The 20,244-nt window shown below is 45.6% G+C and overlaps 1 protein-coding gene across 3 annotated transcripts in view; it reads left to right on the forward strand.

Moving 5' to 3' along the window:
- Nucleotides 1–20,244, forward strand: part of CLSTN2 (calsyntenin 2) — a 645,262-nt gene that overhangs the window by 581,149 nt on the left and 43,869 nt on the right. The gene's annotated exons all lie outside the window — the stretch shown is intronic.

Below are 20,244 nucleotides of genomic sequence, written 5' to 3' on the forward strand. Positions count from 1 at the left end.
ATTCAGAGGAGTTTTATTCACTCACACCGAGATATATATCAACTAAACTATAATTATGTTTCTCTAAAGATATCCACTGAGATGCCTCCTTTTTTTTTTTTTTTAACTTGCAAGGAGAAGTCAGACTCTGTATTTCTGGACAACCAGCCTCGATATTCTGACTGGCAGGATGAAAAAGTAATTTTCTTCAAATACATTATTGAATAGTTAGCTGCGTCTCAGCAACCTGTTTAATATACTGGGGTCCCCTTCAAAGAGCCTATGATTCATTCTCATCTTTGCCAAGAGATAACATTCAAAAGCACCTGATGACAGGAAACAGGAGTTCTGGGCTCCAGCCCTGCCGCTAACAAGCTCTTTCACCTTGAACGAGTCCCTGATATTCTCTGGGCCCGAAGGCTGGTCGAAGGCTCCAGAGGACCCTCCCATCTGCTCTTCTGCAGCTCCTCACAGACATCCATTCTTCCCTCTCTACCTGAAGGCAGGAGCCTGAGGGCTCCCTAGGATGGGGTCTGTCCTCCTTGACACAGTGTGAATCTTTGCCACCCACCTCTCCTTCTTGGCATATCTCTCCGTATAGTGCTCACTGGGATTCCAGGTCTTTTAAGCGCTCCCCTCACCTTATTTTAGAAAGGTCATGGGCACTTGGTACCCAGGATTTGGTCCCTATCATGGCTGAAAGGCTGTGTGCCCAGTAACAGAGGAAGAGGCCTCAGCGGAGAGCAGAGAGGGCTTGGCAGAACATGACAGCTGTTCACCTATCCATTCATGCTTTCACTCATGCGATCTACATTTACCAAGAACCCGGAGACAGACGTGGTCCTTGCCCTCGTGGATCTCAGAGTCAAGGACTGGCCTCACCAATGAGATAGCCGCGAGCCACGTGTGACCGTCAAACCCTTGAAATGTGGCTAGTCTGAGCTGAGATGTGCTGTTAGTGTGACATGCACAATGGATGGCAAAGACTTCATAAGAAAAACGTGATGTACAATATCTAAGTTTTAATATTGATTACATGTTGAAATGACAAATGGATGTATCAGATTAAATAGAGCATAGTATTAAAGTTAATTCACTGTAGCTCCTGGAATATGCTGGATTACATATGTGCCTTGAGTGTTGAGCGGGACTTGGGAGGGTGGAGGTGGGCGGGGATGGTGTGGGCTGGCACAGAATAGCCTGGGTGGTGTGGTGGGGAGAGAGGCAGCACAGGAGGGCTGGGCACGTCCTGGACCACATGCGGGGAGGGCAGAGAGCTCATGCCAGGAATAATGGAAGTGGTTGACGGTAATGAGGGGCAGGCAAACACCAACCATAACCCCTACTTTTCTTAAGCACTCACTATGTCAGATGCTGTTCTAAGTGTTTTATAGGTACTAAGTCATATAAATGCAGTACTCATGAGGTAGTTACTATTGTCATCATTTCCATTTTATAGATGAGGAAACTGAGGCATAGAGAGGGGGTGTGGCTTGCTTGTCCTGTCACATTTTGCTCTCCCACAGCCAGAAAGTAGTCAAATGAGAATTTGAACCCACAAGGCCTGATCCCAGAGCGTCAGCATTGAACATGCTACAGCCCCTCTCTAGGGTCGGGCTGAGGGGTGAGCACCTTGTGGGGAATGGGCACCTCCACAGGTTTGAGGCAGCACAGAGCCCAGTCTGAGGAGACAGGAAGGCTCCTGGGGGCAAGGAGTTCGGGGGAGAAGAGCAGAGACTGATGGTCCCATGACACCTGCACTGCCAGGTCCTCTGCCCACCCTGTCACGAGCTGTCTCCTCACCCTCTGTGCTCCAGCCACAGGGCCACCGCCTGCACTATTCCCCCTGCCTTGAACATTCTTACCCCATTGGTCCCCTCACCTGCCTCCTTTCCTTCACCATCACTTCTGGTCTCCATAACTAGGTAAACCTCCCAATTATGGGCTCATATGGCACCTGGTACCTCCCCTTCATAGTATTTCTTTCAGATATAATGTTACATTTATTTATGCGAGCGTTTTGTTTTCTGCCTATTCCCTTAGGGAAGGAGCTGCGTCTATTTTTCCTCACTTTTTATACTCAACACCTAGAATAATTCCTGACCCGTAACTGCTATCAATAAATATCCATTGAATACATAATCAAAGCTTACTGCAACATGGGTGTTCTATCCATTGCACAAATAAAGAAACTGGCACTCAGCAAGTGTAAGAAACTTGCCCCAGGTCCAAGTCCAGGTAAGAGGGCAGAGGGGAAATTTCCACCGAGCTGGCTCACTCCAAAACCACCGCCTCTCAGTGGGACTGCAAGGATGTGCTGATGCTCCCAGGATGGGCATCAAAGCCAGAGGCTGCGGGGAGGACTGAGCAATAGGCATGGACCCTTCCCTGGCCAGAGTCATACTGGGACTCACCCATATCTGACAACTTTTACCCTCCTTCCTTTACCCCATGAGGCTCCCACCTTCCAGAGCTCTCCATGTCTGCTGAGCTTTTGCAATCCTTCCTCTTGTGCTGCCAACCTGATGAGGTTGCCAGGATTCCAAGTGTTTGTTTGTTTGTTTGTTTTTGGCGATATGCGGGCCTCTCACCATTGTGGCCTCTCCCGTCGCGGAGCACAGGCTCCGGACGCGCGGGCTCAGCGGCCATGGCTCACGGGACCAGCCGCTCTGCGTCATGCGGGATCCTCCCGGACCGAGGCGCGAACCTGTGTCCCCTGCATCGGCAGGCGGACTCTCAACCACTGCGCCACCAGGGAGGCCCGATTCCAACTGTTTGACACATATATGGGCTCATCCCGATGACCATGCTCCAGCTTCCTGAGCTGGACTCTTGTCACCCTTTACTTTCTTTTTTTTTTTTAAAAAAAAAAAAACCAGACATTTATTTTTCACAGTTCTAGAGGCTGGACTCCAAGATTAGGGTTGTCACCCTTTTCTAGAGGAACCAATTCCACTGTTGCTGGCTTTTACTGTAATCATTCATTCGTTCAGTAATTGTCAAGTGGCCATCATTTCCCTTAAACCATACCTCGAGAAGCTCACAGTCTTTTGCGGGAGGGGGTTGCACCCACAGGATGAGATTGTAAAAACCTCAACCCCATCCTGAAGTGACTCCATTTCAACCCCCTTTCTCAAGCCGAGCAATCGGCTTGGTCTTTGTGCAGCTGATTACGATCAGGGAAACAGCACCAGAGGAGAAATAGTCTCTTTCCTAACTGTCTAATTGAAGACATGTGCTTCCCGGCCTGTAAAAATATTGAACTCACTCTGTACATGGTTGCTTACAAAGTGCAACAGGCAGGCCGTGCCTCCGAGGCTCAGATCGGAGGCCCAGGGCCCTGACAGATGTCAGCTGTTCAGGAAATTCAGGAGGAAAATGTCTGCATATGAATTCCATGGCATGTCCCGGAAACCAAAACCAGGGAGGAGTGAAAAAGCTGGGCAGGCTTGAGAGGCTTTTTGTTTTGGGGGGCAAGGGAGTCCTAATGCTTATTGGGGAAGCTGGGAGAAATGAGTGATCAGAGGCAGGAAAGCTTTAGGGTCGGCGGGGAGGGATGCGGGCAGTGGGGGGGTGGGAGACGGTGGCATATGGTGGACAGTGGGAAACACTGGCGGAAATCTTCCTGTTTTGTTCACTGTAGCATTCCCAGTGCCCAGAAGTGCCTGGGACATAGTGGGCGCTCAATCAACCTGTGTTGAATGAACTGAATGAATCTCACACCATGTGTCTTCTGAGATTTTTTGTTGCAGGTGATGTTCATAGGTGCCCAACAGGAAAATAAAATAAATGAGGTCAGAAAATTCGGCAAACTGACTATTCTATCTGCCACGTTAGCATATTAAGTTCTCTGAGGCAGAGGTTCTCAAACTTAGCCCATCTGAATCACCTGGAGGGCCTGCTGAAACACAAGCTGCCAGGCCCCACCTCCAGAGTTTCTGTTCAGTGGGTCTGGGGTGGGGCCTGAGAATTTGCATGTCTAGCAAGTTCCTCAACGTCTTAGCTCAGGCTGCTATAACAAAATACCACAGACCAGCAGTTTAGACAACAGGAATTTATTTTCTCACAGTTCTGGAGTCTGGGAAGCCCCAGATCAAGGTTCCTGCAGATACGATTGCTGGTGAAGGCCCACTCCCTGGGCTGCAGATGGCTGCCTTCTCCCTGTCTCTCGTGACAGAAAGAAAAGGAGGGGACTCTGGTCTTTCTTCCTCTTCTAATAAGGGCACTAATCCCACCATGGGGGCCCCACCTGCATGACCTCATCGAAACCTAATTATCTCCCATAGACCTCACCTACAAACATCATCACATTGGGGGTTAGGCCTTCAACATATGCATTTTGAGGGGATACAAACATTCAGTTCATAGTACTAGGTGATGCTGATGCTGCTGGTCCAGGGACCACACTCTGAGAACCACAGTTCTGAGTCACCTTGCAAAAAGAAATCTGTTTTACTGTGTTCAGTAAAACTTTTCCAAAATATTCTTGTCTCTGGAAGCCACTGTTCATGGTACATCTTGCAGGACAGTGTTTTACAAAACCCAGTTGGGAAAGAAGCCTGAAAGGGTCTGCAGAGAACATTTTCCTGAGCGATGGCTAGTGAGGGGCCACATATCCATTGGCTGGTCCTGTCCCGCCTACTCACTCCTACAGGACACAGAGCCCTTGGAATGCAGAGTCCCTACTTCACTGAGAGCAGGATTTGTGCTCTAACCTCTGGCTCGCACGTCAACTCAGGCAACCCTAACTCTGTGGGGCTTTGCAGAATTTGCCAATTAGCCCAAGCCTGGGCAAGAGAAGCTTTGGCCTGGATGAGAGACCAATTGAAGTGCACTTTTTCACTAAGTGGAAATGAGGCCCATTAGTAAGGCCTGAAAGTTAAGGGATCTTCCCAGGGTGTCCTGCTGGGGGGTGGTGGGAAGGACAAAACCAGCTGGTCCAGTGAGTTGGTTATGTAGGCGAAAATCATAGAATGGTGCCAGAGTACCAGGTAAATCATTGTTGCCTAATAACAGTGTGTCTTCTCTCCCCATGGATGAGTGTAGATCCGGGGTGCTAGAAATTCTTGATTTACACTCTCCAAGCACAAATCACGAGAACAGTTTTTCAGGATGGTTTTGAAGATTTGTCCGAATGTTCCTCAACCAAATTGCAAATGGGGGTGGTCTGTTTGACTCAGACTACCTTTCATATTTCCTGCTCCCCTGTGCTCTGCTGCCCTGAGTCAGCTGTTGCTTTTTAAAAATTTTTTTTATTTTAACATCTTTATTGGAGTATAATTACTTTACAATGGTGTGTTAGCTTCTGCTTTATAACAACGTGAATCATCTGTATGTATACATATATCCCCATATCTCTTCCCTCTTGCGTCTCCTGCCCTCCCACTCTCCCTGTCCCACCCCTCTAGGTGGTCACAAAGCACCTAGCTGATCTCCCTGTGCTATGTGGCTGCTTCCCACTAGCTATCTATTTTACGTTTGGTAGTGTATATATGTCCATGCCACTCTCTTTGTCCCAGCTTACCCTTCCCCTCCCCGTATCCTCAAGCCCATTCTCTAGTATGTCTGCATCTTTATTCCCATCTTGCCCCTAGGTTCTTCACGACCTTTTTTTTTCTTAAATTCCATATATATGTGTTAGCATACGGTATTTGTCTTTCTCTTTCTGACTTACTTCACTCTGTATGACAGACTCTAGGTCCATCCACCTTACTACAAATAACTCAATTTCGTTTCTTTTTATGGCTGAGTAATATTCCATTGTATATATGTGCCACATCTTCTTTATCCATTCATCTGTCGATTGCCTTTTGACAGGAGGCCCAGCGGGTGCTTTCTGAGCTGTCATAAACACTTACTGCTGAAAACCCACTGAACTTCTCCCTGCCGGTTCAGAAGTGCAGGCAACCTCCTGGGGAAATCTTAAATAGATTTGCAAATAAGAGTGGCATCTTTGCTCTGGCATGTGGTTGATCTTGGCACCAACCAAGACTTCATCTTTCTAATGTTCCAAAACAGTGGCCTGAGGGCAGATGGCCTTGCAAGTCCTCAGTGAGAACCCAGTTTGCAGGCTTTCTGTCCTCCTGGTTCAATAGCTCTCCATTTCAGGAGCTCTCCAGGTCAGTTTTGACCTACCCTGCAGGAGCTTATGTAGCTTATGTGTCCATTGTCATCTGAATCTAACATTTGATGAGGCTGTTGCAATAAAGAAAAGCTTTCCAGAACACAAGGCACTAAAATAAAATAACACACTCCTTAGCGTGGTGTACAAGTTTCTCAGGATCCCAGCCCCACTGCTCTCCACTAGCCTCGCCACTGGCCTCACACATCTGACAGGATGATGGTTGGAATGTATCCTTCTATCATGCATAGAATTCATCTCTCTTTATTGCTTTATCAAATTTTTCATTTTGCTCTAATCTCATCTCTCTTCCAATTCACTAACGCTTTTGTCAGCTTTCTCGATTTTTTGTTTGCTTGTTTCAACAACAATATCTTTTATTTCTGACATTTCTCTTTGGTTCTTTTTCAAACCTGCCTTCCCCTAACCCCTTTCCAATTGCTCCATTTTCTCTGGTTCCTGGAACGTGAGTTTTGATGCTTTTTCTCACACACGCGAAGGATTGTTCCCTCTTTGTTTTATCAGTGTTTACTCTGAGCTCATCTCCGGCAGGAATTGTCCTGCTCATGCCCTAGGTTGTGGGCACATGTCTGTCCAGAGGTTTTGAGTATGTCTTTGATAAAGGCCTAAAGACTTCAAGGATACATTTTTTGTAAAAATATCTATTTATTTATTTATTTTTATTTTTGGCTGCGTCGGGTCTTAGTTGCGGCATGCAGGATCTTTCGTTGCGGCTCGAGGGCTCTTTCTTGTGGCACATGGGCTTCTCTATAGTTGTGGCGCGCAGGCTCCAGAGCACGTGGTCTCAGTAGGTACGGCGCGCAGGCTTAGTTGCCCCACGGCACGTGGGATCCTAATTCCCTGACCAGGGATCCAACCTGCGTCCCTTGCATTGGAAGGCGGATTCTTAACCAATGGACACCAGGGAACTCCCAAGGTTGCATTTTTATAGTGTCTGAGTTCTGGATTTCCACACCATGTGGGCTGTTTACACTTGGAGCCAATGCGCATGCTTAGAGCAGGCTTGGGTGTGTAACATCTCAGAGGAGACACGTGTCAGAGAGGTTGGCTGGCTTCCTCCCAGCATCCTTAGGTTGATGTCAGTGGTTGTCCCAAGACCCAGGCTTCAGACAGTCCCAGGCTTTATGCAGACATGCCAACTCGAGTTTTCTTTGCACAGGGGACCTGAGACATTCCTCATTTTCGTGGGCTTCGAAACCATGGCTGATAGCCTGAGCCTTTCTAACTCTCTTATTTTTGTTTTATTTTGTTATTGTTCTTATTATAGTTTGTGCAGCATCTCAATGTATTTGGAAAAGGAAAAGAGTTTCCAGGTTTGTTCAGGTTGAAAATATGCTCTAAGCATTGGGGGTGCTTTATTTTAGCTCATTTCACACAGTAACCCTACGATGTAGATACTATTATTATCCTCACTGTACAGATGGAATTGAGGATTAGGAAGCTTTACGTATCTTCCCAAAGTCCAGAACATAATTCCCCAGAGATTCCTAAAGCAGATGTGACACCCAACCCGTGACCCCCAGGCTTGACCTGAGTGGACCCCCCACCCCCTCCTTGGCCGCCCTGCTCACCACACTCTGTGGCTGCCTTCAGCCCCAGGGCAGCCCCTCATTCTGTCTGCCCCCCACTCATACCAAAGCTTTCCCACCCTTCCCCTGCTACATTTGGCCCGCTCCCCCTGCTGAAATGCTTTCCATCTTGCAACAGCCTGTCCCACACACACTTTCTCAGCCTTTCCCCTCTCTAGTACGTATTATAAGTTCTGAGTAGGAGCGAGGGTGAAGAGGTGAGAGTGGACAAGAGAAGCATCATCAGAACTTGGCAGTAACTTAGCTGGAGGGAGGGGCAGAGGGAGGAAGTTGAAAGCAATGCCCAGTGTCCCAGCTTGGATGACAGATTGGATGAAGGAGCATTTGCTGAGGCAGGGAACACAGAACAGGGAGCAGACAGGGCTGGAGCACGGGGCTGTAGAGCTCAATATTGGACATGGTGAGTTTGAAGTGCCTGTGGCACATCTAGTGGACCATTCAGGGGCAATTTGACATGTGAGTCCATCGCTCAGAAGATAAGTATCTGCTCAAGATCCTGATTTGGCAGTCTGTATGCAAAGCTGAGCCAGTGGCTGTGTATGGAATGGAAAGAAGAGAGGCCAAGCGGGGAAGCCCACCATGGGGTTGTGGTTCACTTAACATCCAATAGCAACGCCTTGAGGTTAGAAACCATGTCGTTTCTTTCCCTGTATTTTCTAATAATTTTCTGCCCAAGACAGAACTGGTCCTCCTGCTTTACAGGGTTGCAGTGAGGATTAAATAGTACAAGGGAGAGGAAAAGCTGCTCTGACATTGAGAAGCTTGTTCCAAGATTGATTGTTGCTATGACGACCATCCTCCTGCAGCCCCCAAACGCCCATAAGTCCTGTTGCCTACAGAAGAAAAACTGTTCAAGTCCTTGGGCCTCAGTTCCAAGCTATCCTTGCAGCCTCATCTGCCACTCCTCACCTTGCCCAAACCAACGTGACCCCTCCAAGCTCTGTGTCTGTGCTCCTTCCCTCCTCCCAGTGCAATCAGACGCCCGCCCCCTCCACGGCATCACCCTGGTGCCTTGCACAAATCTGTGGACGTGAGTCACAACTATTACAAGCTTTTCTGTCAATTCTGTGTCTGAACTGGAAGCTCCATGAGTTCCAGGTGGAGGTGCCTTCTTTTCTTCAAAAAGCAGGATATGCAGTTAGTAAATGTCTATAGGAGTGAATGAATGTCTATAGGAGTGAGTGAATGAGTGAATCTCCATTTGCCCCAAACCTACTAGCTTCTTTGCCAATTGAAAGGACAGATGAATGAGGGAATAAAAGGTTTCTGCTCCATTTTCCTGGAATTTTTCCTTGCCATCTATTCCTAATGAAATCTTTTTTTTTTTTTTTAAACATCTTTATTGGGGTATAATTGCTTTACAATGGTGTGTTAGTTTCTGCTTTACAACAAAGTGAATCAGCTATACATATACATATGTTCCCATATGTCTTCCCTCTTGCGTCTCCCTCCCTCCCACTCTCCCCATCCCACCCTTCCAGGCTGTCACAAAGCACCGAGCTAATATCCCTGTGCCTTGCGGCTGCTTCCCCCCAGCTATCTATCTTACTACGTTTGTTAGTGTGTATATGTCCATGACTCTCTCTCGCCCTGTCAAAACTCACCCTTCCCCCTCCCCATATCCTTAAGTCCGTTCTCCAGTAGGTCTGCGTCTTTATTCCTATCTTACCCCTAGGTTCTTCATGACATTTTTTTCCCTTAAATTCCATATATATGTGTTAGCATACGGTATTTGTCTTTTTCTTTCTGACTTACTTCACTCTGTATGACAGATTCTAGGTCTATCCATCTCATTACAAATAGCTCAATTTCATTTCTTTTTAAGGCTGAGTAATATTCCATTGTGTATATGTGCCACATCTTCTTTATCCATTCATCCGATGATGGGCGCTTAGGTTGTTTCCATGTCCTGGCTATTGTAAATAGAGCTGCAATGAACATTTTGGTACATGACTCTCTTTGAATTTTGGTTTTCTCAGGGTATATGCCAAGTAGTGGGATTGCTGGGTCATATGGTAATTCTATTTGTAGTTTTTTAAGGAACCTCCATACTGTTCTCCACAGTGGCTGAACCAATTCACATTCCCACCAGCAGTGCAAGAGTGTCCCCTTTTCTCCACACCCTCTCCAGCATTTATTGTTTCTTGATTTTTTGATGATGGCCATTCTGACTGGTGTGAGATGATATCTCATTGTAGTTTTAATTTGCATTTCTCTAATGATTAATGATGTTGAGCATTCTTTCATGTGTTTGTTGGCATTCTGTATATCTTCTTTGGAGAAATGTCTATTTAGGTCTTCGGCCCATTTTTGGATGGGGTTGTTTGTTTTTTTGTTATTGAGCTGCATGAGCTGCTTGTAAATTTTGGAGATTAATCCTTTGTCAGTTGCTTCATTTGCAAATGTTTTCTCCCATTCTGAGGGTTGTCTTTTGGTCTTGGTTATGGTTTCCTTTGCTGTGCAAAAGCTTTGAAGTTTCATTAGGTCCCATTTGTTTATTTTTGTTTTTATTTCCATTACTCTAGGAGGTGGGTCAGAAAGGATCTTGCTGTGATTTATGTCATAGAGTGTTCTTCCTATGTTTTCTTCTAAGAGTTTGATAGTTTCTGGCCTTACATTTAGGTCTTTAATCCATTTTGAGCTTATTTTTGTGTATGGTGTTAGGGAGTGATCTAATCTCATACTTTTACATGTACCTGTCCAGTTTTCCCAGCACCATTTATTGAAGAGGCTGTCCTTTCTCCACTGTACATTCCTGCCTCCTTTATCAAAGATAAGGTGTCCATATGTGCGTGGGTTTATCTCTGGGCTTTCTATCCTGTTCCACTGATCTGTCTTTCTGTTTTTGTGCCAGTACCATACTGTCTTGATTACTGTTGCTTTGTAATATAGTCTGAAGTCAGGGAGCCTTATTCCTCCAGCTCCTTTTTTCGTTCTAAAGATTGCTTTGGCTATTCGGGGTCTTTTGTGTTTCCATACAAATTGCGAAATTTTTTGTTCTAGTTCTGTGAAAAATGCCAGTGGTAGTTTGATAGGGATTGCATTGAATCTGTAGATTGCTTTGGGTAGTAGAGTCATTTTCACAATGTTGATTCTTCCCATCCAAGAACATGGTATATCTCTCCATCTATTTGTATCATCTTTAATTTCTTTCATCAGTGTCTTATAATTTTCTGCATACAGGTCTTTCGTATCCTTAGGTAGGTTTATTCCTAGATATTTTATTCTTTTTGTTGCAATGGTAAATGGGAGTGTTTTCTTGATTTCACTTTCAGATTTTTCATCATTAGTATATAGGAATGCCAGAGATTTCTGTGCATTAATTTTGTATCCTGCTACTTTACCAAATTCATTGATTAGCTCTAGTAGTTTTCTGGTAGCATCTTTAGGATTCTCTATGTATAGTATCATGTCATCTGCAAACAGTGACAGCTTTACTTCTTCTTTTCCGATTTGGATTCCTTTTATTTCCTTTTCTTCTCTGATTGCTGTGGCTAAAACTTCCAAAACTATGTTGAATAAGAGTGGTGAGAGTGGGCAACCTTGTCTTGTTCCTGATCTTAGTGGAAATGCTTTCAGTTTTTCACCATTGAGGATGATGTTTGCTGTGGGCTTGTCATATATGGCTTTTATTATGTTTAGGAAAGTTCCCTCTATGCCTACTTTCTGGAGGGTTTTTATCATAAATGGGTGTTGAATTTTGTCAAAAGCTTTCTCTGCATCTATTGAGATGATCATATGGTTTTTCTCCTTCAATTTGTTAATATAGTTTATCACATTGATAGATTTGCGTATATTGAAGAATCCTTGCATTCCTGGAATAAACCCCACTTGATCATGGTGTATGATCCTTTTAATGTGCTGTTGGATTCTGTTTGCTAGTATTTTGTTGAGGATTTTTGCATCTATGTTCATCAGTGATATTGGCCTGTAGTTTTCTTTCTTTGTGACATCCTTGTCTGGTTTTGGTATCAAGGTGATGGTGGCTTCGTAGAAGGAATTTGGGAGTGTTCCTCCCTCTGCTATATTTTGGAAGAGTTTGAGAAGGATAGGTGTTAGCTCTTCTCTAAACGTTTGATAGAATTCACCTGTGAAGCCATCTGGTCCTGGGCTTTTGTTTGTTGGAAGGTTTTTAATCACAGTTTCAATTTCAGTGCTTGTGATTGGTCTGTTCATATTTTCTATTTCTTCCTGATTCAGTCTTGGCAGGTTGTGCATTTCTAAGAATTTGTCCATTTCTTCCAGATTGTCCATTTTATTGGCATAGAGTTGCTTGTAGTAATCTCTCATGATTTTTTTTATTTCTGCAGTGTCAGTTGTTACTTCTCCTTTTTCATTTCTAATTCTATTGATTTGAGTCTTCTCCCTTTTTTTCTTGATGAGTCTGGCTAGTGGTTTATCTATTTTGTTTATCTTCTCAAAGAACCAGCTTTTAGTTTTATTGATCTTTGCTATTGTTTCCTTCATTTCTTTTTCATTTATTTCTGATCTGATTTTTATGATTTCTTTCCTTCTGCTAGCTTTGGGGTTTTTTTGTTCTTCTTTCTCTAATTGCTTGAGGTGCAAGGTTAGGTTGTTTATTCGAGATGTTTCCTGCTTCTTAAGGTGGGCTTGTATTGCTATAAACTTCCCCCTTAGAACTGCTTTTGCTGCATCCCATAGGTTTTGGGTCGTTGTGTCTCCATTGTCATTTGTTTCTAGGTATTTTTTTATTTCCTCTTTGATTTCTTCAGTGATCACTTCATTATTAAGTAGTGTATTGTTTAGCCTCCATGTGTTTGTATTTTTTACAGATCTTTTCCTGTAATTGATATCTAGTCTCATGGCGTTGTGGTCGGAAAAGATACTTGATACAATTTCAGTTTTCTTAAATTTACCAAGGCTTGATTTGTGACCCAAGATATGATCTATCCTGGAGAATGTTCCATGAGCACTTGAGAAAAATGTGTATTCTGTTGTTTTTGGATGGAGTGTCCTATAAACATCAATTAAGTCCATCTTGTTTAATGTATCATTTAAAGCTTGTGTTTCCTTATTTATTTTCATTTTGGATGATCTGTCCATGGGTGAAAGTGGGGTGTTAAAGTCCCCTACTATGAATGTGTTACTGTCGATCTCCCCTTTTATGGTTGTTAGTATTTGCCTTATGTATTGAGGTGCTCCTATGTTGGGTGCATAAATATTTACAATTGTTATATCTTCTTCTTGGATCGATCCCTTGATCATTATGTAGTGTCCTTCTTTGTCCCTTTTAATAGTCCTTATTTTAAAGTCTATTTTGTCTGATATGAGAATTGCTACTCCAGCTTTCTTTTGGTTTCCATTTGCATGGAATATCTTTTTCCATCCCCTTACTTTCAGTCTGTACGTGTCTCTAGTTCTGAAGTGGGTCTCTTGTAGACAGCATATATAAGGGTCTTGTTTTTGTATCCATTCAGCCAATCTGTGTCTTTTGGTGGGAGCATTTAGTCCATTTACATTTAAGGTAATTATTGATATGTATGTTCCTATTTCCATTTTATATATTGTTTTGGGTTCGCTACTATAGGTCATTTCCTTCTCTTGTGTTTCGTGTCTAGAGAAGTTCCTTTAGCATTTGTTGTAAAGCTGGTTTGGTGGTGCTGAACTCTCTCAGCTTTTGCTTGTCTGTAAAGGTTTTAATTTCTCCATCAAATGTGAATGAGATCCTTGCTGGGTAGAGTAGTCTTGGTTTCAGGCTATTCTCCTTCATCACTTTCAGTATGTCCTGCCACTCCCTTCTGGCTTGTAGGGTTTCTGCTGAGAGATCAGCTGTTAACCTTATGGGGATTCCCTTGTGTGTTATTTGTTGTTTTTCCCTTGCTGCTTTTAATATGCTTTCTTTGTATTTAATTTTTGACAGTTTGATTAATATGTGTCTTGGCGTGTTTCTCCTTGTATTTATCCTGTATGGGACCCTCTGTGCTTCCTGGACTTGATTAACTATTTCCTTTCCCATATTAGGGAAGTTTTCAACTATAATCTCTTCAAATATTTTCTCAGTCCCTTTCTTTCTTTCTTCTTCTTCTGGAACCCCTATAATTCGAATGTTGGTGCGTTTCATGTTGTCCCAGAGGTCTCTGAGACTGTCCTCAGTTCTTTTCATTCTTTTTTCTTTATTCTGCTCTGCAGTAGTTATTTCCACTACTTTATCTTCCAGGTCACTTATCCGTTCTTCTGCCTCAGTTATTCTGCTATTGATCCTATCTAGAGTGATTTTAATTTCATTTATTGCATTGTTCATCGTTGCTTGTTTCATCTTTAGTTCTTGTAGGTCCTTGTTAACTGTTTCTTGCATTTTGTCCATTCTACTTCCAAGATTTCGGATCATCCTTACTATCATTATTCTGAATTCTTTTTCAGGTAGATTGCCTATTTCCTCTTCATTTGTTAGGTCTGGTGGGTTTTTATCTTGCTCCTTCATCTGCTGTGTGTTTTTCTGTCTTCTCATTTTGCTTATCTTACTGTGTTTGGGGTCTCCTTTTTGCAGGCTGCAGGTTCGTAGTTCCCGTTGTTTTTGATGTCTGTCTCCAGTGGCTAAGGTTGTTTCAGTGGGTTGTGTAGGCTTCCTGGTGGAGGGGACTAGTGCCTGTGTTGTGCTGGATGAGGCTGGATCTTGTCTCTCTAGTGGGCAGGTTCACGTCTGGTGGTGTGTTTTGGGGTGTCTCTGGCCTTATTATGATTTTAGGCAGCCTCTCTGCTAATGGGTGGGGTTGTGTTCCTGTTTTGCTAGTTGTTTGGCATAGGTTGTCCAGCACTGTGGCTTGCTGGTCGTTGAGTGAAGCTGGGTGCTGGTGTTAAGATGGAGGTCTCTGGGAGATTTCCGCTGTTTAATATTATGTGGAGCTGGGAGGTCTCTTGTTGACCAGTGACCTGAAGTTGGCTCTCCTACCTCAGAGGCAGAGCCCTGACTCCTGGCTGGAGCACCAAGAGCCTTTCATCCACACGGCTCAGAATAAAAGGGAGAAAAAGTAGAGAGAATTAGTAGAAGTATGAGGAAAGAAAGAAGGAAAGGAGGAAAGGAAGGAAGGAAGAAAGAAGCAAAGAAGGAAAGAAAGGAGGGAGGGAGGGAGGAAGGAAGGAAGGAAGGAGGGAAAGAAGGAAAAAAAGACAGAAAGAAAGATGATACAGTAAAAATAAAATAAAGTATAATATAGTTATTGAATTAAAAAATATTTAGAAAAAAAAAAAGGGACGGATAGAACCTTAGGACAAATGTTGGAAGCAAAGCCATACAGAGAAAATCTTACACAGAAGCATACACATACACCTTCACAAAAAGTGGTAAAGGGGGATAAATCATAAATCCTGCTCCCTGAGACCACCTCCTCAATTTGGGGTGATTCGTTGTCTAAAGGAGGGAGGGAAGGAAGGAAAGAAAGAACGAAGGTAAAGTATAATAAAGTTATTACAATTAAACTTAATTATTAAGAAAAAGAATTTTTAAAAAAAAGTCATGGACGGATAGAGCCCTAGGACAAATGGTGGAAGTTAGAGTATACAGACTAGATGTCACACAGGAGCATACACGTACACCTTCACAAAAAGAGGAAAAGGGAAAAAAATCATAGATTTCGCTCCTAAATTCCACCTCTTCAGTTTGGGATCATTCCTTGTCTATTCAGGTATTCCACAGATGCAGGGTATATCAAGTTGATTGTGGAGCTTTAATCCGCTGCTTCTGTGGCTGCTGGGAGAGATTTCCCTTTCTCTTCTTTGTTTTCACAGCTCACAGGAGCTCAGCTTTGGATTTGGCCCTGCCTCTGCGTGTAGGTCGCTGGAGGGCGTCTGTTTTTTCGCTCAGACAGGACGGGGTTAAAGGAGCCGCTGATTCGGGGCCTCCGGCTCACTCAGGCCGGGGGTTGGGGGATGGGGGAAGGAGGGGCACTGCGTGCGGGGCCGGCCTGCGGCGGCAGAGGCAGCGTGACGTTGCGGCAGAGGCCGGCGTGACGTTGCACCAGCCTGAGGCCCGCCGTGCGCTGTCCCGGGGAAGTTGTCCCTGGATCCCGGGAACCTGGCCGTGGCGGGCTGCACAGGCTCCGCGGAAGAGGGGTGTGGAGAGTGACCTGTGCTCGCACACAGGCCCCTTGGTGGCGGCAGCAGCAGCCTTAGCGTCTCCCGCCCGTCTCTGGGGTCCGCGGTTTTAGCCGCGGCTCGCGCCCGTCTCGGGGGCTCGCGCCCTCAGCCGCGGCTCGCGCCCGTCTCTGGGGTTTGCGCTTTCAGCCGCGGCTCGCGCCCGTCTCGGGGGCTCGCGCCCTCAGCCGCGGCTCGCGCCCGTCTCTGGGGTTCGCGCTTTTAGCCGCGGCTCGCGCCCGTCTCTGGAGTTCCTTTAAGCAGCGCTCTTAGACCCCTCTCCTCGCGCACCAGGAGACAAAGAGGGAAGAAAAAGTCTCTTGCCTCTTCGGCCGGTGCAGGCTTTTCCCCGAACTCCCTCCCGGCTAGTCGTGGTGCACTAACCCCTTCAGGCTATGTTCAAGCCGCCAACCCCAGTCCTCTCCCTGAGCTCCGTCCAAAACCAAAACCCTAGCCTCAGCTCGCAGCCCCGCCCGCCCCGGTGGGTGAGCAGCAAGCCTCTCGGGTTGGTGAGTGCTGGTCGGCACCGATCTTCTGTGCAGGAATCTCCCCGCTTTGCCCTCCGCACCCGTCGCTGTGCACTACTCCGCGGTCCCGAAACTCCCCCCTCTGCCTCCCGCAGTCTCCGCCCGCGGAGGGGCTTCCTAGTGTGTGGAAACTTTTCCTCCTTCACAGCTCCCTCCCACTGGTGCAGGTGCCGTCCTTATTCTTTTGTCTCTGTTTTTTCTTTTGCCCTACCCAGTTACGTGGGGAGTTTCTTGCCTTTTGGGAGGTCTGAGGTCTTCTGCCAGCCTTCAGTAGGAGTTCTGTAGGAGTTGTTCCACGTGTGGATGTATTTCTGGTGTATCCGTGGGGAGGAAGGCGATCTCCGCGTCTTACTCTTCCGCCATCTTCAAGGTCCCCCCTAATGAAATCTTAACAGTTTTAGCCACCCTAAATGCCACCTTCTCCCAACCAGAAGTCTGGATCTCACAGTGCTTTGCACCTTGTCTGTAAGACTTATCTCAATTCCAATTGCATCTGAGTCTTCTGTGTCTTTGATACCTAACCACCACCACCATGCCCTGCCCCAGATTGAAAATCTTGCAGGCAAAGCATGTATCTGATAAGTGCTGCATCCCAAGCAGCCCTTAGTACATTCCCTCGCACATTGGTTCATAGGTAAATGTATCTCACATTGAATAACTGCATTCAAAAATACCTGACTCCCTAGGAAAACCAACTCAGAACTTCCAGTGTGGCCCATTCAAGGACATTTGGACCAACTTGTGGGCAGCCTGATCTCCTCCCCTCTCATGGGAGGCTTCCCCAGTCTCCAAGTCAACCCTGCAGTACCAGCCTGCTCCCAACTCAGACCTCCTTGGCATTGTCCCTGCCATCCACCCTTTTGGGCAGATATCCAGCGTTTGTCCCTGGGCCTCGGTCTCTGATTCACTCCCCAGCTAAACAGCAGCTGCCACCAGACACCGTGGGAAAACACCTGTAGGTTTCCAGAGGGCAAAGTGTCTTTGGTCCAGCTGAGGGCTTGGGCATTGTCTCTGGGGTTGGCATTGGACATGTCTGGTGCCAGCTGGGTTCCCCAGGGATTCATGCACACTCAGGAATGAAAGTTCCTCTCCCCCCCCAGGAAAGGTCACTTTGCCTAATTTCCTCCTTTCATGGTGGAGCCATTGCCTGACACAGTTATCTTTGCTGCCTCCTGGCTTGATCATTTTTCAGTTACCGTTTGTCCCTGCAGAGGGTTAAGGAGGGTCTCTTTCTCATCATAGATCCACATATATGAAACCCTAACTAGGCGTTTCCTTTAGCTGCCTTCACAGATTACTTGGTGCAGGAAGTCTGCAGGAGTAAGCCCAGTCTGACTGATAGCCTCTGTTTGGACGCCGAGTTAGGAGCTCACTGGGGAAGCTCCCAACCTTTACTACCTCTAGGTCAGCTCAGGCTGCCCCCCACTCCCAGAAGGCCCTACCTTCTGACCTCGGAAAATATAAATCTTGCCATCTTTTGTGACCCATGTTAAAATAAGATAAAAACGTACCCCCCTTCCAAATTGCCATATTAAAATAAGATAGAACGTATCCCCCTTCCAAATTGCCAGGATTTTCTATTTTTTTAAATACTCACTGTGGTAAAGGTACAGCACACGAGCAGTCTCACACTGTGTGGCAGGAGTATAAATAAGCACAAATTATTGCAGGAAAAAACTGGATGATGTATTGTCAAGAGCCTTCAAAAATACCTCCAACGTTTGATCCAGTAATTCCATTCCAGGAATCTCTTCCAAGGATATGATCAGAAATGCAGAGAAATATTTGTGCAAAAAGAAATGCATTGTGGTACCATTTATAATTGCTGGTACACAATGAATACCTGGGAATAAGGGAATAATGAAGTATAAAATATAGTATAGTATCATGTAGTGTATCCATATTATACAGCCATGTAAAATGAAGATAGTAAAGGCATTTTAATACTGATGTTAAGTGAGATAAGCAAACTTTCAAGTTGTATGTACAGTGTGTTCCAAATAGACCTTTCCCAACTCTTGTTTCATGGGATGCTTATAGGAATGCTATAAATAGAAAAGTTCCGTTTTCCCAAAAGGTTGAAAAATTGTTACAGGTGTATACTTTGAGGCTGCTGGGAAACTTGGATAGGCTAATGACATGGGAAATGAAAAAACAAAAACCAAGGCTTCACTGTTTTTTAAGGTGGGACATCATCACAAGGGCTGCTGTTCATGGAGCACATTTCAGAAAAGCTGGGGGATGTGGGGATGCCTAGGAGAAGATTGTAACGTTGACAGGGATTGCTACTCCTGTAAAGCTACGGACTTATTTTGCTTCCTCCTTGGAATTTTTTTGTATCGTCCTACAAAAATGCTGTAAGTGTTGTGAAAGAAAGCGGGCCAGAGAACCAGCCTCCATCCAGCTACGGCAGATGCAGAGTGATGTAGAGTCAGCCAGTGCATGGATTCAACATGGCAGCCAGGCCCGAGAGGGAGGCCACTGGAAGAGTGGTGATGGTGGCCTGGGCAGGGGAGCCCCCCAGTGCTGCCTGATTGTGTTCTGCCTGTATTTCAAAGGGCATGAGGTGTGGACAGGGTCACGGCACTGCCATCTGTCCGCTCTCCACCCTGGGACTGGTCAGAGGTTTCCTGATGCCTCAGAGACCATCCCCAGGATGTTCTGACTGGCCATCCGTGATTGCAAACCCCAAGTCCAGCGTGCATTGGGTCTCCTTGGATTAGATGCTCCCTCATTCAGAGCTCTCCTTAGTTCCCCACTCTTTCATCACCCCTAGACTGTGTCTTCAGATCGTCTTTTGTGCCACACCTACACCCCTAAGTCAGCCTCACCTGGGTCAGAGACCCACCCCAAGATCCCTGTACCCAGCCCAGTGTCTGGTCTCAGGCATCAAGCAGGAGGTGGGTGTAAATAGAGTTAGGACCTCTAGTGAGATGTATCAGGTACTGAGCTGTACACTCAGTGAAGTGTAACAGGATTTTGGAGACATCTGCCTGGACCCCTCCTGCTTACCTTCCAAGGGCCCCTAAAATATTCATCAGGCTTTATCAGGTTAATGGATTTCAAAAGAAGCAATTTTCTGAGACATGAGACAGAACCGTATAAAAAGAACATTAAGGGGAAAAAATCTTATTCCAGAATGAAAGGGAAAATATCATTTAGCATCCCTTTCGTGTTATCTATTCATGAGAAACAGCACATTTAACCCAGAGCGGGGTGTAGGGAGGACTTTGATGTCCTCACTTGGGGTCACCTTCATGCAGAACTCATCTGTCTGCTTGCCACAGATGGCAGGGGCAATGGAGACAAGAGGACGCAGATGAGAGACACTTCCGAGGTGGACTCCACAGGGTACAGAGGGATTTGAGGGAGAGGGAGTGGGGAGGAGAGAGAGCCTAATGCGACTTCCAAGACACTTGCTTAGGGGGCCGGAGGGAGGGGGCTCCCATCCCCAGCCTTGTCACCTTTTATGCTTCCTATCGCTTTTCCCAAGACATGCCATATTGGTTTCTATTTTGCATGATGCTGTGGGAGTTGAGCATCTTGAGGTCAGGAATTGTGACTTTATCCTGGCCCCCAATGTCTCTACCCACCCATTAAGGTTAGATTTTCATTCCCAGGCCTGAGACCAGAAATCACAGGTGCAAAAGTTGTGAGGGGACATGTGAGGGGACATGAGTGATTCCAGCCAGGAGGACCCACTTGTTGTTCTTCTCTAGCTCCCCAGGCACTCTAAGGAAGGATAAAACTGAGTCCTCTTGGGCAGACTGTCTGTCTCAGAATTTATTTTGCTTGGGTTGAAGGGAGGGTGAGACTACAACAGCTCCTCAGACAAGCCTTAATCTAGAGACAAAGGAATTGCAGGGGGGGAGGTTCCTATTCTGAAACTCATTCTTCTTCCTTTTCCCATGGTCAT

This window comes from Phocoena sinus, chromosome 4, assembly GCF_008692025.1.
Source record: "Phocoena sinus isolate mPhoSin1 chromosome 4, mPhoSin1.pri, whole genome shotgun sequence".
Classification (NCBI taxonomy): Eukaryota; Metazoa; Chordata; class Mammalia; order Artiodactyla; family Phocoenidae; genus Phocoena; species Phocoena sinus.